Source organism: Pan paniscus, chromosome 21 (assembly GCF_029289425.2).
Source record: "Pan paniscus chromosome 21, NHGRI_mPanPan1-v2.0_pri, whole genome shotgun sequence".
In the NCBI taxonomy this organism is placed as follows: Eukaryota; Metazoa; Chordata; class Mammalia; order Primates; family Hominidae; genus Pan; species Pan paniscus.
In genome coordinates, this window is record NC_073270.2 from 6,405,207 (window position 1) to 6,429,242 (window position 24,036).

At 46.1% G+C, this 24,036-nt stretch overlaps 1 long non-coding RNA gene across 1 annotated transcript in view; it reads right to left on the minus strand.

Annotated features, from left to right (window-relative positions):
• The window catches only part of LOC117977161 (uncharacterized), a 46,901-nt gene that overhangs the window by 20,207 nt on the left and 2,658 nt on the right, over positions 1-24,036 (minus strand). The window contains exons 2-5 of the long non-coding RNA XR_004668148.3: positions 10,925-23,813; positions 6,410-8,245; positions 2,729-4,447; positions 1,955-2,110 (exon numbers count right to left, since the gene is read on the minus strand). This is a non-coding gene — a long non-coding RNA (uncharacterized LOC117977161). The remainder of the gene's footprint in view (positions 1-1,954; positions 2,111-2,728; positions 4,448-6,409; positions 8,246-10,924; positions 23,814-24,036) is intronic.

Consider the following 24,036-nt stretch of genomic DNA (forward strand, 5'->3'; position numbering starts at 1 on the left):
GTACACTCGGATGCCCCCTCTGCAAAGACATTTTGTTCCCTTACTGTACCTCTGAAATCATTTGTTATCCAAGCATTTGCAAATCCACCTGTCTTCTGTGTGTGGCTTTCTATGTGGCATATCTATGGACATTGAGGGTGAAAAAAGAGGAAGACTCTGTTCCTTTTCTTAGGGAGCTCACAGTTCACTGGATAAGACAGAAGGAAGCCATTGACTCTGAAAGGGAACAGGATGTGGCAAAGATGGGGCAGAGGGGTGAGCACAGAGGGGATCAAGAGAAGGGGGAGAAAGACCATTGTCATCAGTGCAGCCTTTCTGGGGAGCAATGTGTGAGCTGAGCTTTGAAAAAGAAATGAGGTTATAAAAGAGTGTGGGAGGAGAGCCCTCCTGAGATGTATGGGGAGACCAGTGCCCCTCGTCCCTGCCACTCCTGCTCCTGCAGCTGTTCCCTTCTTCCCTCTGTCCCAGCTCAGCACAATCACAACTCTCCAAATCATGACACTCAAAATGCCACATCTAAAAAGAACATCATGGCTGGGTGCAGTGGCTCACACCTGTAATCCCAGTACTTTAGGAGGCCAAAGTGGGTGAATCACCTTAGGTCAGGAGTTTGAGACCAGCTTGACCAACATGGTGAAACCCTGTCTCTACTTAAAAAAAAAAAAAAAAAAAAAAAAGCCGGGCATGGTGGTGCATACCTGTAATCCCAGCTACTTTGGAGGCTGAGGCAGGAGAATCACTTGAACCTGGTGGGAGGAGGTTGCAGTGAGCCGAGATCACACCACTGCACTCCAGCCTGGGTGACAGAGCAAGGCTCCGTCAAAAAAAAAAAATCCGAGTTCTGGGTGGGTGCCTCTGCTTCTTCTGACTTGACCGCCCCTTTCCCTGCCCTCTTTGTGTCTCATGTAGTTGTTTCCACTCACTCAACCTCCATACTCCCTGGACAGCACATGAAAAAAATTGCAACTCTGAATCCCCATCTGCTTGTGTGTGATTTGTATCCTCTGTGAGTCAACAAGGTGAATATATTCCTCATTTGGTTGCGGGATTTTTTAAAACGTCTCAAACAGTCTCTGCCCCCTGAGAAAGTAAATTCATTCACCTACAAAGAGAAAGGAAAGGGACAGCCATCCACCAATTGACTCCTGAGATTCCCTCTGCATCCTTCAACACTTATTGGGACTTACATGAAACAATATGACAACTTTTTATTTCTATCAAACCACAGCTTTCTTCCTTGTATCTGAAGAAGTTGGCACCCTCTACACAGAATAGGAGAGCACAGTTGCAACAGTTATTGCATACATCACTGACCATTCTTACTATTCCTCAAAATTCATTGCAGGTCCACCAAATTTTCTGTTTGTTGAAGATTAAATTATAAAATTAAATTTCAACAATATGCATGTATAATTAACGAACCCAGAGAAAAGATCAAAATGGTGAGCATATAATATAAATGGGTACATATTACAAAGAAAAAATATGGAAAGCTACTATCATACTTGTTTTTCTAATCTGTCATGAGACCATTTTTTTTTTTAAGACAAGGTTTCACTCTATCATCCAGGCTAGAGTGGAGTGGCCCCATCATGGCTCACTCCAGCCTGGGTTTCCTGGGCTCAACTGATCCTCCCACCTTAGTATCCAGAGAAGCTGGGACTCACAGCATACATAAAAATTAATTTCAAAATGGATCAAAACCTAAATATAAGAACTAAACTATAAAACTTTTTGAAAAAAACATAGGGGTAAATGTGTGTAACTTTGGATCAGAAAAATAATTTTTTAAATATGACACCAAAGGTAAAAGTGGCCGAGCATGGTGGCTCACACCTGTAATCCCAGCACTTTGGGAGGCCAAAGCGGGAGTATCTCTTGATCCCAGGAATTTGAAACGAGTCTAGGCAACATAAAGAGACCCCATCTGTACAAAACAAAATTTAAAAATTACCTGGGTATGGTGGCATGTGCTTGTAGGTCTACTCTAGCTACTCAGGAGGCTGAGGCAGGAGGATCACTTAAGCCAAGGAGTTTGAGGCCTAATTTGAGGCCGAAGTAAGCCATGATTGTACCATCATGCTCCAGCCTGGGTGGCAGAGTGAGACCCCTGTCTCAAAAAAAGAAAAGTACAAGTGACAAAAACAGAACTGGAGTTCATCAAATTAAAAACTTATGACTTCAAAGACCACCACCAAGAAACTAAAAAGACAACCCATAAGATGGGAGAAAAACTTGGCAACTTGTCTATCTGTTAAGGGACTTGTATCAGAATACATAGGGAACCCTTAACAACTCAACAAGGGCAAGTAACCCAAGTGAAAAAATGAGTAAAGGATTTGCACAGACAATTCTCCAAGATGATACACAAATTGCCAATAATCACATAATTCGATGCTCAACACCATTAGTCACTAGGGAAAGGCAATCAAAAGCAGAATGAGATGCCACTTTATACCCCCTAGAATGGTTATGATAAAATCTACAGACGAGAAGAACGAGTGTTGGTGAGGAAGGAGAAATGAAACCCTCATACACTGCTAGTGGGAGTGTGAAATGGTACAGTCATTTTAGAAAACAGGTTGGTGACCAGGTGTGGTGGCTCACATCTGTAATCCCAGCACTTTGGAAGGCCAAGGTGGACAGATTGCCTGAGCTCAGGAGTTTGAGACCAGCCTGGGCAACATGGTGACACCCCCATCTCTACAAAAAAATAATAAAAAATTACCTGGGTGTGGTGGCTTGCGCCTGTAGTCCTAGCAACTTGAGGGGCTGAGACTGGAGGATTGCTTGAGCCCAGGAGGTCAAGGCTGCAGTGAGTCATGTTCGTGCCACTGCACTCCAGCCTGGGTGACAGAGTGAGACCTTGTCTCAAAACAACAAGAACAATAAAACCATAAAATAGGTTGGAAATTCCCCTAAACAATTAAACAGAGTTACACTTTGACCCAAAAATTATAGGCCAGATGTGGTGGCTCATGCCTGTAATCCCAGCACTTTGGGAGGCCGAGGCAGGTGGATCACCTGAGGTCAGGAGTTCGAAACCAGCCTGGCCAACATGGTGAAACCCCGTCTCTACCAAAAATATAAAAAATTAGCCAGGTGTGGTGGCTTGTGCCTGTAATCCCAGCTACTTGGGAGGCTGAGCAGGAGAATCGCTTGAACCCAGGAGGAAAATGTTGCAGTGAGCTGAGATCACGCCATTGCACTCCAGCCTGGGCAACAAGAGTGAAACTCTGTCTCAAAAATAAATAAATAAATAAATGAAATTATACTCTTAGATATATACACAGAAATGAAAACATGTCTATGCAAAACTTTACACATGTGTTCATAGCAGCTTTATTCATAGTAAACAAAAGTGGAAACAGTTCAAATGTCCACCAGCTGATGAATGGCTAAATGTAATACATGCATACAAGGGAATATTTTTCAGCAAAAAAACCAGTTCTAGGCCAGGCAGGGCAGCTCATGCCTGTAATACCAACATTTTGACAGGCTAAGAGGATGATATCACCTGTTGCCGGATAGAGTGTCCTAAATGTGAGTTGTCCAGCGAGGATGTGGCCTGTATGCTGCACCTGCTGTTCTTGGTGTATTGGGCAAGGAATTGAACAAAATGCCAGTGTGGGCACAGATTTATTGAAGAAAATTCAGAGTGGGATTGGGCTTGAGCAAGCGGCTGCTCAAGAGCCCCCTCAATTATGGTTTTTATTAAAGAAAAAACCCGGCAACACCTCTCAGTGCCCTTCAGAGGCCTCCAGTTGACCACACCTCATAAAGGATTGGCCCGAGACCAATCAGAGGCTGAAGTGGCTTGTTATCATGGGAGCAAGGATGTGGCCTATATGCTGCACCTGCTGTTCTTCTGCTCATTTGAACTGGCTGCACCTGCTGTTCTTCCACCCCCCCCCTCCAACCCACCGGCGGCACTGGCTGCACCAGCTGAAACCCTGGCTACCCTAATTCCCTATTCTCCTGCCTCATTTCCCTCTGAGAGATATGATCCACATAAATCTTTATGGGAGGCAGAAGGGCTGAAGATCAGTTTTCTGCAGCTACTTTCTACTGGTCATGGGCATTGTCCCTGCCTATTGAGGATCATGGCTCTCTATCCCTAGGTGTTTAGGTGGGTATCCATGGGTTGCGGCAAGCCTTGTACGTGGTTATAAAAGGTGCAGCTGGCTTGATCTAGTCACAACAGGTAAGTATTTTGGCCTGATTTTGAATTTTGTTCCAAAATTGGCTGAAACCCTTATACAAACATCTGTAAGTGAGACAGCAAAAATCAGTTAACATTTTACACCAGGGAAAATTGGTAAGCATTTACTTATCTTTTGACTGTCTTTTAAATAGGTAGTTCAGGTCTTCTACGGGTTCACAGGTATAGTGGCTGGTGGGAGTCTCCGGTTCCAGGTCCAGGGCTTCAGATGTTGCAGGCTTAAACCTGGAAAGAGGTATCCAACTATCTAATCCTAGTACTTTGGCCATGGAAGGCATGGCCAACACCAGTGAAAATAGTCCCTTCCATTAGGGTTGTAGTTGTTGAGCAGGTGACTCCTCATTCCATGTTTTAACAAGTACCTTACCTCCTGGCCTGACCTTGGTTTGCTGGTTAGTTCCTGGTGCGGGGAGCTTTTGAGTTCCAAACTCTCGCGAGACCTGCTGAAACTGTCCTAGGTTACCTAGGTATTTTATTAACCCAGCCGTTTCTGGATCAGTAATTAGATCATTAGTTAAAATGGCCTCCCATATAACATTTTATATGGGCTTATATTAATTTTTGCTCTTGGAGAATAATGGTTTCTTAAGAGGGCTATGGGCAGTAAGTTGATCCAGGTTTCTGATGTTTCCTGACGTAGCTTAGCTAATGCCAGTTTTAGAGTTTGATTAGCCCTTTCTACTTTCCCTGAGGATTGAGGCCTCCATGCTGAGTGTAAATAGTATTTAATTCTGAGAGCCTTAGCAACCCTTTGAGTTATTTGGGAGGCAGAAGACAAGCGATTATCACTTTGGAGGCTTTGGGGCAACCCAAACCAGGGGATTATTTCCTTCAAGAGAACCTTGATAACCGCATTAGCCTTATTCTGTTCTGATAGAGTAGGCTTCAACCCAGCCAGTAAAGTTGCTTCATTCTCTCCTCGACTCCAGCTGTCTTTCTGGAATCAGGTGCAGTTTGCTCACAGGGTCTTAGAGTAAGTGTCTTCCCAAATCTCACCCTCCTTTGTGATGTACTCCTCCCAGTCTTTTTTTTTTTATTGGAATCTACTTCTTCAGATGATGCATGCTGGTGTTTTCAAAAGGTTCCTGACTAGTTGGCTGGGATGAACCCAGGGCCCAAGAAGGGCTGTCTGACCCTCCCACCTCCAAAACCACACCCAGTGCACATGGCATGAGGCTTCCATGGTGATGGTAAAGAAACCTCACCTGCCATCTCTCCCATTACTGCCGTGTCCCGTTACTGCTGAGTTGCCTGTCATCCCATTCTGTGCTGAGTGTCCAGATGTGATCAATAGAATCAAGGGGAAATGTTCAGAGAGGAAAGGGCCTGGAGTCAGACCACGGGCTTTGAGCTCTGAGCTCAGAGCCTTCAAACCTGGGGAGCTCAACAGCAGTGCCAAGAAGAATGGGGGACATTGGGGTTTGAGTTTGTGTTTGGAAGAATATAAGCATGACTTGGAGACTCCTATGTTCTTGTGTCCCCAGCAAGCAGAGCTAGGAGCCGCTGGAGGGAAGATTGGTGCTAGAAGTTCATGTGAGAACAGGGCAGACCCCTGCATAAATGCGGGGCGGCGGGGGAGGTCTCCCAGGCACCGCAGGTGTTTGAATCAAGGCCCAAACCCTGTGGCAGGAGTACTCTCAGGGAACTCAAACATTTATTTTACTAGGGCTTTAACATAAAGTATCAGTTCTTAAGAAAATCCACAACATGTGAGTGAAAATCTCATTTAATCGGCTATGAGATGTTATACAGGTGGAAAACTGGGTTAAGTGTTAAATTGTTATCACCAAATTGTTGCAACAAATTACCAATGCAGCAATCATGCATAGCTGTAAGGGCTCAAGTAACGGAGGGGGTGGCCAGCACCCTGGCGGAGGGAGACAGCACAGAAGGTCTTTGTGACTCAGGTCATAGAATGGAAAATGGTTTTGTGGACAGACAATGAGAAAAGGGGGACAGAGTAGCTGTGTCCTGAAATAAAGCCTCTTAGGTGTTATTTGACCATTTGTTTCTCCATGTGAATGTATAACTTTGATTTTAAAAATAAATAGAAAAGAGCCTCTTTCCTGACAACACCCAATCCCTGAGCCCCACAGATGGTGTTCTGGTTTCTTGCAGGAGGTTCTCATCCCGCCTGCCTGCTCCCTTTTAGGACAAACCCACCAGCAAGGAGGTCTTCTATCTTACTGTGTGTGTTCTCCTGCTGCTCCTGGCTTTGGCCCCGGGGACCTCTGGGTTCTCTCAGCTGCACTTCCATCCAGCCTCAGTGCGTAGGACTCTGTGCCTGACCTCCTCCAGGCGGGGCTGCTGCCCCCAGGTGTCCAGCTGGTACGGGGCTCCCGTGGCAGCTCTCCTCTGATGTCCGAGTGTGCTGGGGATGCTAAGGCTGACTTGTTGCTGGCACAGCCAAACCTTCTTTGCTGACTGTTTCAAAGACTCCCTAAAGACTCCACGTATTTTCCTTAGAACACAGTCCTGAGCAGTCCCACCCATCCTCTTCCCCTCTCTCCCCCACACTGGGGGTCACACTTGCTTCATGGTCTAGCGGCTTACCCAGTTTTTTCTCATTCTTTTCATTATGTCTGTTCCCTCCTAAAACCCTTGCAATTTAGTTTTGGCGTCTGTTTCTCAGAGGAGCTCGGTAACAGACTCCACACTCTCTTCTCCCAGTCCCTGCTGCCCCTGTGGCAAGGTGGGCAGTTGGAGACAACAGAGCCGGCTTCCCTTGTCCAAAGCATAAGCTATTCCTTAGCAAAATGGAGCGCCGCCCCCGCAGCTAAGGGCTGCATTTCTCCTTGTTCCTGCTAGTCACATCCAGCACATCTGGGCTATCACTCTTGATGGCAACATTAGATTGGGGCCCACTGTGGTCATAACAGGGGTGGACCAGGTGGCAGAGTCTTCAGTCACCATGGAAACCCCGGCATCCAGTGCTAACAGGTATTTTAGAATAGAGGCTCAGATGTTCATGGATGCGGCCCCAATCCTCCGCCCCTCCCTGCAGCTGCTGGGCAGGCCTCCTGGGCTCATCACTGCCTTCTGGCAGGGCCTCAGTGGCAGCTTGCTCTGGAAGGCATCCTGACTCTGGGTTCAGGAGCTTGCTGGGCTTCTGCTTGAAAGTTTGAGGTTAGAATGTCACCTTTTCTGAGCTACATTTTTCTGCTGCAGATTTTGGACATTTCCTGAGGGACACCGAATACATGGGGGTCGATGGAGGGGAGGAAGGAGGGGCTAGAAGGAAGGAAAGGGCTATCACTTGGTGGGCCCTCTGGGACAGGGTGTAGCGCAGGGACAGTGCTAGGGGGACTTCACACGGAGGAATGAGGGGTGGGATGCAGTGACATCACAAGGGTCCCATTATGACCCCTCCTCCATCAGCTAAGGGGGGATGGGCTGAGCCTGAACAGAGGGAGAGGGGAGTAAATAAGGGGCTGTTGCCAGAGCCTGAGCCCACCAGAGAAAGTCTGTTTGCAGAGGGAGGGCCTCAGGTCCTGCTGCTCCTTCATCCTGACCCCTTCACACCCTCCTCTAACAGGGACCTCGACCTCCCTTCTCCACTCTCCTGGATCCTGCTCAGTGTGGTGCGGGCCTTCTCTGGGGCCCTGGAGTTCCCACTGACCTTCAGCCCCGCCAGTTGCATCTGCTGTTCCCACTGCAGGTTAGTGGACAGGGTGGAGGTGGCTAAAGGTGGAAAAGATACTTTGTGAGAGGGAGACCCCAACACGAGGACAGGGCACTGATGGAGCCTTTACCAAAATGCTGGGAAAGGTCTCCGCACCATCCACATATTCTCTCCCAGGCCTCAAAGGGCCCTCCCCAGTCTCCAGCTGTCAGCTTTCCCACCTCCACCTTCTCTCCTCCTTTCGGTTCTGCTCCTGAATTTCTTCAAAAATTCTCCTGCATCAAGACTCTCATGCTAGTCAGTTCCTGCCTGGGGTCACCAGACTGCTTCGAAGTCAGGAAGAACATGGTGGGGACGGTGACTTGAGTTTCCTGGACCACAGTGCAGGTGACAAATGCACCCTACAGAGTGAAAAGGCACAGTGTCATCGCAAGGTCATTTTAAAGATGGAACTTAGACAACAGATGTCCCATAAATCCAGTCTATGAGGACACCACAAAGCCTGTATCTTTTGCAAATTCTAGCAGAGAGGTTGTACTAGATTGGGAGAAAGCCCTAAAGAACAAGATCCTGTTTCTTGACACAGTTTACCCTGAAGATGCTCACTGGCCGAGCACGAACTCCCAGGTCGAGCACAAACAGCCCTCAGAGAGGAGGTGGCACTAACACTCTAGGCGGGTGGCTGCTCTATGGTCTTCTTCTGCCTGGAGAGCTTTGCCTCCATCACTGGTGACCACCTGGGGAATTCCTTAGTGTACTCAGGGGAATTCCTGAGTGTACCCTTCAAAGGTACACTCGGATGCCCCCTCTGCAAAGACATTTTGTTCCCTTACTGTACCTCTGAAATCAATTGTTATCCAAGCATTTGCAAATCCACCTGTCTTCTGTGTGTGGCTTTCTATATGGCGTATCTATAGACATTGAGGGTGAAAAGCAAGGGTAAGACTCTGTTCCTTTTCTTAGGGAGCTCACAGTTCACTAGATGAGACAGAAGGAAGCCACTGACTCTGAAAGGGAACAGGATGTGGCAAAGATGGGGCAGAGGGGTGAGCACAGAGGGGATCAAGAGAAGGGGGAGAAAGACCACTGTCATCAGTGCAGCCTTTCTGGGGAGCAATGTGTGAGCTGAGCTTTGGAGAAGAAATGAGGTTTTAAAGATTGTGGGAGAAGAGTCTTCCAAGGACTCTTCTTGGAAGACCAATGTCCCCTCCTCCCTGCCATTCCCCCTCCTGCAGCTGTTCCCTTCTTCCCTCTGTCCTTGCTCAGCACGGTCACAACGACTCTCCAAATCATGATGCTCAAAATGCCACATCTAAAAAGAACATCCGGGTAGGTGCCTCTGCTTCTTCTGACTTGGCCTCCCTTCCCTGCCCTCTTTGTGTCTCATGTAGTTCTTTCCCCTCACCCAACCTCCAAACTCCCTCTACAGCAGATGAAAAAATTTGCATTTCTGAATCCCCATCTGCTTTTGTATGATTTGTATCCTCTGTGAGTCAACAAGGTGAACATATTCCTCAATTGGTTGTGATTTTTTTTTTTTTTTTGAGATGGAGTCTTGCTCTGTCACCCAGGCTGGAGTGCAATGGCACAGTCTAGGCTCACTGCAACCTCCACCTCCCCAGTTCAAGCTATTCTCCTGCCTCAGCCTCCCGAGTAGCTGGGACTACTGGTGCGTGTCACTACACCCAGCTAATTTTTGTATTTTTAGTTAGATACAGGCTTTCACCGTGTTGGCCAGGCTGGTCTCAAACTCTTGACCGCATGATCCACCCGCCTCGGCCTCCCAAAATGCTGGGATTACAGGCATGAGCCACCGTGCCTACCCAGTTGTGAAATTTTTTAAAACGTCTGCAGCAGACTCTGCCTGCCCCTAAGAAAGTAAATTCATTCACCTACAAAGAGAAAGGAAAGGGACAGCCATCTACCATTTGACTACTGAATTTCCATCTGCACCTTTCAACGTTTACTAGGACTTACATGAAACTATGTTTCAAAATACACCTTTCTTTTTATTTCTATCAAACAAAATACACCTTTCTTCCTTGTATCTGAAAAAGTTGGCACCCTCTCTACAGAACAGGAGACGCACAGTTCCAACAGTTACTGTATACATCACTGACCATATTAACGACTCCACAAAATCAATCCTGGGTCCACCAAATATTCTGTTACCTGAAGACTAACTTATAAAATTAAACTTCAACAACATGAATATACAACAAATGAACAGAGAGAAAAGATCAAATTGGTGAGCATATAATGTAAATGTGTACGTATTACAAAGAAAAAATATAGAAAGCTACTACCATATCTGTTTCTGTAATTTGTCATGAGGCCGTAATACCATTAAAATTTTTAAATTAATTAATTTATTTTTCACCACACTTCTTCTGCTTTGTGGATTCAGGCCATGATGGATACAATGACTTCTTCCTTTCATTATCCCCTCCATATTTCTCCTGCCCTCATCAAGAACCTCAATTCATCTCAGGTCTTTGTATTTTAGAGTGCCCTAAACCTCCATTCCCAAAGGACCAAGTCCTCAATCATCCTGCCGTCTTTTAGGTTAGTACCTTTCCCTTAAACTTTACAACTGAATGTGGAAGTACAAAGAACCACCCTAAGAATCCCCTGGGTTGCTAACATAGCCATCCTTTGACCCACGGGGTAGCAGCAACCCAATTTTTTCTTGGAAATCAGAATCATTAACACCAGACAGTCAAGTAATCCCTTGTGTCTGTTGGTTCAATAAAATAAGGAACCTAAGTATTCAGGTAGAAGTCTCATCTTCCAGTTTAATGAAGCAATTGCTGTCCTCTGATATTAACCCCCTAGGGACAAATTCCTCTAAATCATCAGAACTAAAAATTGCTGAGACAAAATGCAAAAATTCTTTAAGTGGGTTACTAGGTGTGATTGTCAAAGGAGCCACACTTAATTCTATTCTTTTTTATAAACCAACATATTCTGACTATGGGGGAGACAGCACCATATATCTTCTAATTCAAAGCAGATTCTGCATCAGGTAAAACAGAACTCCATCCTTATAGGGTGTCATAACCAAATCTAAGCCATTCCACCTTTCAATTACACCAGCTGCTTCCAGAAGATAGGGGCTGTGGTGAGAACAGAACTTCCTTTGCTGCGACATGAACTGCTTCCTCAGATGATGGCTGGATTCCTGTGAATGTGGATAAAGCATTCTGTCAGTCCGCAGATGGTGTTGCTGGCAGAAGCATTACAGGCAAGGCAGGCAGCTCCATCATACTTCAGGGTCACCCCTGTAATGCTGAGGCTGTCCACTTTTGTGTATTGCCAGCTTACTGCATAGGTTCAGCTGTAACCAGGTCTAAGTGTTTTCCTCAGTAAACTGGTCATAAGAAGCAGTTCATGAGGTCACAGGCATGGGGTGAAGGACAGGACACAATGCAACAGGAGTTTGTGTCAAAGGAATCTGAAGTGCCTGTTATGAAATCTACTCATATATTCCAGACCTACTCAAACTTGATCTCTTATATACCATGTCCATTTGATGATAGATTGTGCACATGCCCGATCTCTTGGCAAGGTGAGTTTGTGATGGGAAGCATTAGGCATTCAGTATCTACCAAGGCCTGGTAGCAAGACAGAAGCTGTTCTCAAAAAGAGAATAGTTATCTGTAGAAGACATGGATTTTATTCAAAAATTCTAGTGGTCAAGGTGGTCATTTTCCTATTCATGCTTTTGAGAAGCTACATACATCAACTGTTTGCTACACTTAAAGTATCATTGGGTCTGTTGAGTCAGAAGGACAAGTGATAGAGCAGCTTATACTATAGCCTGAATTTAGAGCAGAGCCTTCTTTGTCTGAGGTCCCATGTGAAATGGGAAGCCTTACAAGTATCTCTGTAGATTCATAAATGTGATACATGTTGCCTCCAAAACCCAAAAAGGCTTATCAAGAGTTGTGCCTCTTTGTGGTAGGTAGTACAAAATGCGGAAGTTGGTCTTTTGCCTTGGAGGAGATATTTCTGTGTTCTCCAGACTACTGAATCCCCAAACCTTCACTCAGGTGACCAGCCCCTGGCTTTTGTGTGGGTATTATCTCCTTCAATATGGTTCACATATGTCTTATTAAAACATCTAAAGTACTTGTAACTTCCTGCTCATCAAATCCAATCAGCATAATATCATCAATATGGACCAGTATTATGTTTTGTGGAATGTCAAGACACTCAGTATTTCTTTTCTTTCTTTCTTTTTTTTTCTTTTTTGAGATGGAGTTTCGCTCCTGCGGCCCAGGCTGGAGTGCAATGGCGCGATCTCAGCTCACCGCAACCTCCGCCTTCTGGGTTCAAGCAATTTTCCTACCTCAGCCTCCTGAGTAGCTGGGATTACAGACATGTGCCACCGTGCCCAGCTAATTTTGTATTTTTAGTAGAGACAGGGTTTCTCTATGTTGGTCAGGCTGGTCTTGAACTCCTGACCTCAGGTAATCTGCCCGCCTCAGCCTCCCAAAGTGCTGGGATTACAGGCATGAGCCACCATGTCTGGCTTAACGCTCAGTATTTCTATAGACCATGTCATGGTGGAGAACAGAATAGAGCTACCCTGTGGCAATGCTGTGAAGGTATACTGTTAGCACTACCTGGTCACAGCAAACTCTTTCTGGTGGTCCTTGAAAATTGGTATGATGAAAAACAGCTTTAGCTGAGTCAGTAGCTGCATACCAAGTTTCAAGGGTTATGATGATTTGCTCCAGTAAAGTTGTTATATCTGAGCCTGCAATTGCAATGAGAGTCTCTACCTGATTTACTTATTGATAACCCACAGCCTCTCTCCAAAACTCATCTAACTCCTGAACAGGCCAAACTGGTAAGTTACATGGGGATGTGATAGGTACCACCACTTCTTTTGAGTCTTTGATTGTGGCATTCATTGATACAATTTCTCGAGTGATGCTTTGCTTCTGGTTTATTCTTGGTAGGGAGGGTAAGTTGCAAGAACTTTCACTTGTCAAATGTACAAAAAAGGGCAAAGCATGACTGATTTGACCAGTAAAGATACAAAAGCCATTTTTTGATTTAGATTGTTTATTATGTACGTAGACGTAGACACTGAAAGGAAGAATAGTCAAAGGTGACAGCTCCGTGTGGTTCTTGTCCCCCAACCACATCCCTACACACACACACACACACACACACACAAAACTGAAATGAAAGGAGTCAGATGACTGCAAGACAAGTTGGAGGGTACCCACTGCTGAGGATCCAATTCTGCAACTTTGTTATGCAACTCTATTCTGAAGAGGGTGGGGTAGAAAACCTCACACCTCATCAGAACCCAAGAGGCAATAGCAGCCTCTTAGCAGATATACAGGAGTGGGAAATGGCCTTACAGCAGCTCCTCATAGGCCTCTCACCCTGTGTTCCAGGAGGATGACAGGGTGTTCTGCCAAGAGTCAGATTACCTGTGATTCGTGCCTTTACCCAGAAGGCCTGTGTGGATATGTGCAAGGTTGTCAGGCTGCAAGGTGGGGGCATCCCCCTACAACTTCATGCGCCACCTCCTGCTTGTTCACATATGCAGTGAAGAATTCTTGGTAGCACAGGCCACCATTATTACGTTCTTTAAGTAACTGTAAAGGTATCAGATCAAGTCTGTTCTGTTTGTCTTGGGCAAAATTAGATGACAGTGATCATGCTATTACTCACATTAGTGCAATCAGACCATAGCCAGATGCCACATCTGGAGTTAAGCCAGTGAAATATGTTACTAACCCAGGTGCAGCATGAGGTGTTATCAACCACACACCTCCCACACTCACTGGCCAGCAGGAAGTCCAGGGCAACATGATTGTCCATTATCACTCATGCTACAGAGTTTAGAATAGTCGGTGAAAAGCATATTAAAAATTCTAACAACATGAGTGTCTGCAAAGTTAACCTTGTTCTTTCACTTCACTGGAAGCTATTTCCTGGTGCCAAGGGCTATTGGGAGGGTTCTGATTAAGATTCTATGCTGGCCAGCAGTGGAGGGTGGTGGTGGCACTCTGGGTTAAATTTGGCCAGATGCCCTGCAGACAACTCCCACCACCCCTGACACTCCAGGGCCCAAGATGTTCTCTCCTCACATCAACCAGGGTTGCTCTTCTCCTTGCATAGCCGGGTGGTCAGTATGACCAGTCCTTGCAGCATTCACTTCACTGTGTTTGCAGCTCTTGGTTTTCCACATCTAGCCAACACCACACATTCAGACTCATCCTTAAGTGGCTCAGGAGTTTCTTCCTTATATACTTTGTACCACCCTAAAAACTCTCTCTTCCCCACTGATGCACTGAGGCCCACCAGGACTACCTTAGGAACTGCCACCTCATATTCATGATCATTATCATCAATGTCCATAACTGCCTAAATTCAGTAAGCATAGCCAGACAGCAAAAGATGTACCATATTAGAATCACCTATTCTCTGGCTCATTTTTGCTACTCCGAAATTCCAGTAGCTCAGAAGTAGACACAGAAGATAGTGCAAGAAGTGTTAATTATGTGGTTTGGGAATTTTACAGGCTGCCTGGGCCTCCTCTGTTCCAATCTGTCACAAATTCTATTTAAATATAATAGAAGGTACCATTTCAGGGAACTGCCACATTTTTTGCCCAAAGTGCCTTCATGATGAGTATGCTCCACTTGGTGCATAGGCTTCACTGTTAGTTACCTTTATCCGTTTCTCTTTAAGGGCAGCACATTCCATCTTTTAATGGCTCCTGGCACCAGGGCAGTACAGGTCTCCTGATCAGCTTGTGGATTTCAGTGATGTCCATTATTGAAGGGTCTTTTTTCTTGGCATCCAGAAGCGTCACAAACCGGGGGTTGAAATCTTGTGCAATCTGCACCATAACATTTGTCCTCATAGAAGCTACAACTTGATCGTCCAGTCATCTCATCACCAGCACCACACTGCCAATTCCACTGTTGACTGCCCACAAGTCAGTGAACTGTAACAAGGTGCATTTTGGGGGTAGGGGGGTGTTTCTAGGGCAAATGTTGGCCGGCAACTCCACCAACTGAGCAGAGTTCCTTTTTCCATGCAGTTTTGGGCAATTTCCTTTGGGGCTTCACAGCAGCAGCAGCCCAATATCCCCCACTGGCCTTGAACTTAGCTGACCCATCTGTGAACCAAGCCCAGGTATCCTCAAGAACTTCAGTGCACTAAAGTCCCCAAGAAGCCCACAGTGCTGGCACAGATCCTGTGTCTGAGACAGCCACATCTAGAGGGTGACTAGGCACTTCTTCATGTAGCTGTGAGATGCCATTAATGTCTAGTTTACTTCTTTCCTGGATGTAACACCTCCATTAGTAATGGATGCTTGTCGGGCAATATCCACTTTGTTAGTGTTCTCATTTCTGACCCACCCCAGGATAGGGATATTGGCGTGTAACAACACGTACTGTTACTCCCGCTTATGTACTTGTGCCTCTCCATTGTTCTACTTTGTATTTTCTTGCAGGGAATGTCCTTTACAGTTAAACATAGTATTACATACACACTCTACATCTATTCCCACAATACGTTCAGTATTATTAATTACAGCCACTCCAGTGTATATTGGCACAAAAGGGCCCACCCACAAAGATATATCAGCCCATTGTTCAGAGTTACTTCCAAATCCAGTTAATTTTTCAAAATGGGCATAGACATTTCTTGGCACGTCCATGACTTGTGCCCCTGTGTCCAGAAGAATTGACATGTTTGGCAACCTTGGTTGCCAGCAAGTCTCTAACACACCTTGCCGGGCATAAGGCCTCACGTTTTATTATGGACTGAAGTTCCTCAGCCTCTGCCCTGATGCAGTTTATTCTTGAAGAGTTTGAAGTCAGGGTAGAAGGTGGAGTTAGATGCATTAGCTACACCCCTGTCCTCACAGCACAGACCTCAGCATGGAGATTCAGGTCTTTCTGGTCATCCTGCAGTTTCTTCACAGTCAGCACCAAAGCTGCTCAGGCATCTTCTCCTGATAACTGCTCAGAGCTTTAAGTGTGTTTGCCCTCTCATGGACTGATAAGAGAGAATTTCCCTCATGGGCAGTTCATCAGTATCTGCTCTTTGGGAATCACCTGGCATTGTAGCCATGTCCACATGGTCCTATGATTTGGATCTTTGGTTAGATTTTTCTTCCTCCTTTTCCTGAAGGCATTTCCCTTGGTGCCTGGAAAGGGCTCACTTAGTGGGCCTCAGCTGCTCAAACCCTGCATATTCCCCAGAAAAGCCTGTCTTCAGGACTGGACTTTGGTGATTTAGGTCACTCATATTAGACAAAGACCTGAGACAAATTGAGGTTCTCAGTGAGGACCGGGAAAATATGGAATGGGTAGTGAAACAAGAAAACAAATGTACCATCATGGCCTGATTCCACAAAATAAAAGAAGCGTAGTGAAAAGAATGTTTTTTAAATAAATTTTTATATTTTTTTAATATATTTTTTAAAAGGTGTCGTGGCCTCATGATAAATTACAAAATCAAGTGTGGTAGTAGCTTTGCATATTTGTAATATGTACACATTAATATTATATGCTCACCACTTTTATTTTTCCCTCCATTCATTTGTTGTATATACATGTTGTTGGAGTTTAATCTTACAATGTAGTCTTAAGGTAACAGAATATTTGGTGGACCTATGATGGATTTTGAGGAGTGATTAATATGGTCAGTGATGTATACAATAACTGTTGGAACTGTGCATCTCCTTATTCGGTGTAGAGGGTGCAAACTTCTTTACATACAAAGAAGAAAGTTCTGTTTTGTTTGATAGGAATAAGAGTTGTCACACTGTTTCATGAAAGTTCTAATAAGTGTCGAAGGGTGCAGGTGGAAACTCAGTAGTCAAATGGTGGATGGCTGTCCTTTCCTTTCTCTTTGTAGGTGCATGAATTTACTTTCTCAGTGGCAGTGTCTATTTTAGACGTTTTAAACATTCCATAACGAAATATGAGGAATATGTTCACCTTGTTGACTCAAAAAGTATTTAGATCACAGACAAGCAGATATAGGATTCAGAGATACAAATTTTTCATCTTCTGTCAAGGGAGTGTGGAGGCTGGAAAGAATTACATCCAAAAGAGAAGGGAGGATGAGTCAGAAGAGGGCAGAGAAGGGAGGTCAAGTCAGAAGAAGCAGAGGCACCAACCCTGATGTTCTTTTTAGAAGTGGCATTTTGAGTGTCATGATTTGGAGAGTCGCTGTGGCTGTTCCAAGCAAGGAGAGAGGGGAGAAGGAAACAGCTACAGGAGGAGGAGCAGCAGGGAGGAGGGGCATTGGCCATTCCATACTGCTCTGGAAGGCTCTTCTTATTTTATTTATTTATTTATTCATGTTTTTTTGAGACAGGGTCTCACTCCGGTTGCCCAGGCTGGAGTGTACTGGTGCGATCTCAGCTCACTGCAGCCTTGACCTTCCAGGCTCAGGTGATTCTCCCACCTCAGCCTCCCGAGTGGCTGTAACCACATATGCGTGCCACCACGCTTGGCTAATTTGTTGTATTTTCAGTAAAGATGGGGTTTCACCTTTTGCCACACTTAAAGTATCATTGGGTCTGTTGAGTCAGAAGGACAAGTGATAGAGCATCTTGAGACCACCTTGTTGCCCAGGCTGGTCTCAAGCCCCTGGATTCAAGCTGTCCACTTGCCTTGGCCTCCCAAAGTGCTGAAATTATAGGAGTGAGCCACCACATCCAGCTTCCTCATTTCTTCTCCAAAGTTCAGCTCACACATTGCTCTGCACTGTGTGCAGGTTGCACTGCTGACAATGGTTTGTCTCCCCTTTCTCTTGATCCTGTCTGTGCTCACTCCTCTGCCCCATCTTTGCCACACTCTGTTTCCTTTCAGAGTCAGTGGCTTCCTTCTGTCTCATCCAGTGAACTGAGAGCTCCTTAAGGAACAGAGTCTTACCCTTGTGTTTCACCTTCAATGTCTATAGTTATGCCACATAGAAAGCCACACACAGAAGACAGATGGATTTGCAAGTTCTGGTATAACAAACTGTTACGAGGTAAAAAGTCTTGACTCTGAGTTGTCCAGGCTCATGGGGCATTGAACAAAGAATGAACAAAACACTCAGCCAAAGCAACAAAAGAGCAAAGCAATGAAAGAAGCAACCAAAGCACAGATTTGTTGTGCACAAACAAAGCAAAAAAAGAATGAAGCAATGAAAGCACAGATTTATTGAAGCAAAGTACACTCCACAGAGTGGAAGCCGGCTTATGTAAAGGGCTCAAGAGCGCTGATTACAATGTTCTTTAGGGTTTTAAGCTATTAATAAAATAATTTAGCAACACCCCTAGGTGCCCTTTAGAGGCCTCCAATTGGTTACACCCTATGAAGGACTTACCCAGGATGAAACAAAAGGCTGAAGTGGAAACTTCTGTTTTGTTATAACAGGAGTGAGGATGTGGCCTATATGCTGTCTAGAGCTGGCTGCACCTACTGTTCTTTTGCTTATGCCTTAACCGTTGTTTACCCTAATTCCCTATTCTCCTCTTTCAAAATGATTTCAGAGGCACTGTAAGGGAACAAAATGGCCTTGCAGAGTGGGCGTCCGAGTGTACCTTTGAAGAGTAATTCCTGGGAATTCCCAAGGTGGGCACCCGTGATGGAGGCAAAGCTCTCCAGGCAGCAGAAGACCATAAGGCTTAGGTGTCAGTGCCACCCACTTAGGGTGTCAGTGCCACCTCCTCTCAATGCCATTGGTACCAATGATGGTGCCATTGTTGAAGGCTGTTTGTACTCCACCTGGGAGTTTATGCTTGGCCAGGAAGCTTCACCGCTGTAAACTGTGGCAGGAGACAGGGACTTAATTCTGAGGCCTCTCTCCCAACCTGGTAAAACTTCTCCACTAGAATTTGCAAAAAAGAAAAAAATGTGGTATTTGCAGTGCCCTCATAAACAAGATCTCAAAGATTCTCCCCTCCTCATCCATCAGATGCCCCAGGCTGGAGGGTGGCCCCAGGAGAACACTTTCTAGCCCCTGCCTCCCTCCCCATCCACCCCCATCTATTCAGCATCCCTCAGAAAACATCCCAAGTTTGTAGCAGAAAACAAAAGTGTAAATCAGAAAAGGTGACATTCACACTTCACACCTTCATGTAGAAGCCCAGCAAGCTCTTGAACCCAGAGCCGGGATGCCTTCCAGAGCCGGCTGCTGCCAAGACCCTGACAGAAGGCAGTAGAGGGAGGAGGCCTGCTCAGAAGCTCAAGCATCTGATCCTCCATTACAGAACACCTGCTAGTGCTGCATAGCTGGGATTTCCATGACGACTGAAGACAAGACTGCCACCTGGTCTACTCCTGCCACGGCCACAGTGGTCTCCAATGTAATGTTGCCATCCAAGTGGTAGCCCAGATGTGCTGGATGTGACTAGCAGGAACGTGTGCAAAACATAGCCCTTAGCAGGGCCCAGCCTTACTAAGAGGTCATGTATGATCTGGGCAAGGCCAGGCTGGCTCTATGGTCTGCAACTGTCAACCTCACCACAGGGGCAGCAGGAACTGAGAGAAGAAGGGTTGAAGTCTCTGTTACTCAGTTCCTCTGAGAAGCAGACGCCAAGAGCAGATTAAACTGCAAGGGTTTTAGGAAGGAACATAACATCGTGAAAATTATGAAGGACTGGGTGAGCCATCAGACGTTAAAGCAAGTATCAGCCCTAGTGGGAGATAGAGGGGAAGAGGATGGGTGGGACTGCACAGAACTGTGTTCTAAGGAAAACCCATGGTGCCTTTAGGGAGTCTTTGAAAGAGCCAGCAAATAAGTTCTGGGCATGCCAGCAGCAAGTTGGCCTTAGCACCCCCACCACACTCGGTCATCAGAGGAGAGCTGCCACGGGATGCCCATACCAGGTGGACACCTGGAGGGAGCAGCCCCGCCTGGAGGAGGTCAGGCACACAGAGTCCTAGGCACTGAGGTTGGGCACCATGGATGGAAGTGCAGCTGAGAGAACCCTGAGGTTCCTGGGCTCCCTGGGGCCCAAGCCAGGACCAGCAGGCGAACACACACAGAAGAAACTAGAAGACCTCCTTCCTGGTGGGGTTGTCCTAGAAGGGGGCAGGCGGGTGGGACCAGAAGCTCCTGCAAGAAACCAGAATACCATCTGTGGGGCTCAGAGATTGGTTGGTTTTAAGAAAGAGGCTCCTTTCTACTTATTTTAAAAATCAAAATTATACATTCACAGGTAACAAATGGTCAAATAACACCTAAGAGGCTTTACTTCAGAAAACAGCAACTGCCCCCTTCTTTGCCATTTGCTCTCTTTGATCTGAGTCACAAGGACCTTTTCCAGTGCTATCTCCCTCTCCCAGAGTGATGGCCACCCAGTCTGTTACCTGAGCTTTGTATGATTGCTTCATTGGCAATTTTTTGCAACAATTTGGTAGTAATTTGACAGTTAACCTATTCTTCCAGGTGTATAGCATCTCATAACAGAGTAAATTAGATTCTCATGTTTCCAATTTTCTTAAGAATCAATATTCCTTATGTTAAAGCCCTGATAAAATACATGTTTGAGTTCCTTGGGAGTGTCCCTGCCACAGTGTTTGGGCCGTGATTCAAACAGAGAGATCCCACATTTATGCAGGGGTCTGCCCTGTTCTCACCTGAACTTCTAGCACCATTCTCTCCTCTAGCAACCCCTAGCTCTGCTTGATGGGAGCATATGAACATCAGGAGTCTCCAAATCATGCTTATATTCTTCGAACATAAACTTGGACCCAAATCCACCCCCATTCCCCTTGGCATTGCTGCCAAGCTCCCAACACTTGAAGGCCCTGAACTCCTTGCTGAACAGCCCTAGTCTGACTTCAATCCACTCTCTACTCCCAGAGTCTGGCCCCCTCCCCTCAGGCCTCAATTTTCTCCTGATTCTATTGATCACATCTGGACATTTGGCACAGAATAGGATGAGAGGGGACATGGCAGTAATGGGAGAGATGGCAGGTGAGGTTTCTTTACCATCACCATGGACGCCTCAGGCCATGTGCACTGGGTGGGGCTTTGGAGGTGAGGAGGTCAGAGAGTTCTTCTTAGGCCCTGGGTTCATCTCAGCTCACTGGAACCCTCAGACATTAGGAATCCCTGGGAAGTAGCGGTGTCATTGAGCCCCATTTCAAGGGCTTACCACACTCCCAGCTCTGTGTGATATTGACAAGTTCACCCTCTCTGGCTCCAATTTTTGTTTTTACTCTTTAAAGTATGGGACATTTCTATATTCCCCAGTGAACGGCAGAAAATGAGATGGAGTGAGAGCCGAAAGAAGGCAAGGAATATTCCTGAGATTGTTCTCAAGGAGATGGGGATGTCCGTGGATGAATCACAAAGGGAGGAAATGGGTGCAAAGGTCTCACTGAGATCCAATGACAGCAGAAGCTGCCAGTCTAAGATCTGGACCAGATTTGAAGTTTTAGGGGAGCCTATATGACAGCATTTTGTTTCTATTGGCATAACTTCATACATGAACAATGTCATAGCCCTCAAAAATGGGTTTAGCAGAGGCCTAAAAATATGCCACAAAATTCAAGAAGCTAAAATATTATCAGATTATTTTTTAAAGACACAATCAATCAGAAAACTTTAGAAAACACCAGCATGCATCATCCAAAGTAATAGATTCCAGTTCAAAAAAAGAGAGAGAAAGAGAGGAATACAGCAGAAGCTCAGAGGTAGGTGAGATTTGGGAAGACAGTTACTTTGTAGGATGCTGTGAGCAACCTGCACTTCAGTCCAAAAAGACAGCTGGAGTTAAAGAGAGAATGAAGCAGAAGTTGCACCCCAGGAAAATAAATATTTGGTGAGAAAAGCTTCTAACATCATCTCCAGGAAGATCTGGTCATAAAATCCTTCCAGAGAGAGGTCCTCAAACCCAAATTCACTTCTTGGGGCCAAACACTGAAATTGGCTGAACCCCTGTCTACCCCCACCATGTTTCACCTGCAGGGCTTTTCTCTCCTTTAAATGAGATGAGCTAAGAATGGAACCTGTGTTTGAGGATGGTATTTCATCTTCACTTGACCATAACTCACTTACACCTTTAGGGTAAATGTAATACTTTCAATACTTTTGTTCTCTATAATTAAAAACCAAAGCAAAACCCCACACCAATAACTTCATCAAGAGATTCTCACTTGGGCATTGGACACATTGGCCACATCAAACTCTGATCTGTATACTCTGGGGGGATTAGAATATGCCCAGCTGGTAGAGCACCTGACCAGCTGGGAAAGCACTTGCCCTTCACCTCATTCCACCCTCAAAACAGAGGGTCCAGGAGGACAAGGACTGCCAAGGCGCTAAGAAGTTCTCTCACCCAATGTTGCTCCAGGCAGCAAATTGTAAGGAGGAGTAGCAGTCACCAAGAGGCCTAGGGCCTGCCTTGGATCCCTGCACATAGAACTTAATGGCAGCCCTCAGTGTACTAGTGAAGACATTTATCTTATTAAGGAGAGAAAAGAGGCACAAAGAAGCTGGTCAAACTTGCCCAAGATCACACAGCCAGCCCAAGGCCCAGCTTGCCTTTGAGCTCAGGCACCCAACTCCACATTCTCTGATACATTCTGGTTCCTCTGACTTCTTCCCATCTGAAGCTCCCTGCTCTGCATTCAGATGCCCCCTCTGACTCGCTGCTCAGGAACATAGGCTTCCACAGACAGAGGTAAGGATATGAACCAGCCGGGCTGGCAAGGACTGAATCCAAATCCCAGGTTTCTCTCCAAGTCCAGGCCTTTCCTGGCAGATATGAGCAGCAAGACAAGGGTAGCCACAGAGGCGAGCTTGGCTGCGTGGAAACTCCCTGAATAGCCAAGTGTGCATGGAATTCTTCCAGGGGTCAGCCTGGTCCTGTCCTGTTCCGGGTAGGAGGCACTGGGCATCTGGGCACTCAAAACCTCCCACTGTAAAGAAGACTGAACCAGTAAGGCCACACGCCGGGCACGGGGCCCCATTTTCAGAGGATGGAGCCAGCCGTGTCAGGGCTGCTCATGTGTCCACCTCCTTCGGGCTCCCTCATTATCCAAACGGCATTTCCACACATGGGAATTTGCAAAAGGAGAGAGTGAAAGGCCCAGGGCATTTCTGTGGTCTGTACTAACCCTCAAAGATACCCTTGGTCTGTGTGTTCCTCATTTTCAAATTAGAAGCTAAAGATGGACAAGGCCGGTAGCAGAGTGTGCAGGTCTCCTGGCCAGCCCTGTATTTACTCCTCTCTCCAGGCAGAGTGGCCAGTGCCACTTGCTCAGGCAGCAGTCACGTGAGGTCCATCCTCTGGGAAGACCCTCCCTGATGGCCCCTCTGCGATTCTGACCACAGGATGCCCGCAGCACAGCACAGTCCCAGGTGGAGCAGAATCGGCCAGAGAATAAGCTTGGTTCCGAGGTCTTTCTGCTGTTATGTCTGTAATTACTAAACTTTTTTCATATAATTGCATTTTTCAAACATATAAGGATGACAAAAAAATAATATAACAGGTAAACAGAAGTGCCATTTTCTTCCACGGCTCTGGCCTCCTAAGGGGCAGGAAAGCAGGTGACCTTATTCCTGGTATCAAAATGGCATGGCTGGAGTTCAGGTGGGCTGATGGGAAGCTGTGCATCCTATAGCACCCTGGAATGGCTGAAATTAAGTATTTTATATGGCAAAATTGACTCATGGAGCAGAAATAGCCTGCCCATATGCACATGGGAGCAAGATGTCCTTCAGGCCCCCAAACCTCTTCTGAGCCTCTTCGCCTGCAGATAGCTGGGCAGGTATGTCTGGCCATCCCATGTGGCCAGGGTCCGTCATCAGCAGTTGTGGATTGAGGCCTTTGTCCTTGTCTGTGCTGATTTGAGAGGTACTGGAGAAAGGCTGTGGTGTCTTGGTCTTCGTCTCCAGTGTTAGCCACTGCAATGGCAGGGGGACGAGGTGGTGGGCTGAGAGCATGGACAGTGCAAAGGCAGTCATGGCTGATTGCTAGAGAGAAAGATGAAGGAGACATTAACTCTTCTCCTGAAGCCCAAATCAGAACAGATATTTTTCAGGTGTTGAGCATGTATGTGCCCCACCTGGGTACTGGGCAGCATTTCTGATTGAACACTGCCGCAGTGCTTGATGCAGGTTTACGTGAGCCCCAGTTTCACGAGGGGTTCCCCTCTCCTCCCTTCCTCGGATGTCTCATGTCTCCATCTGCACTCTT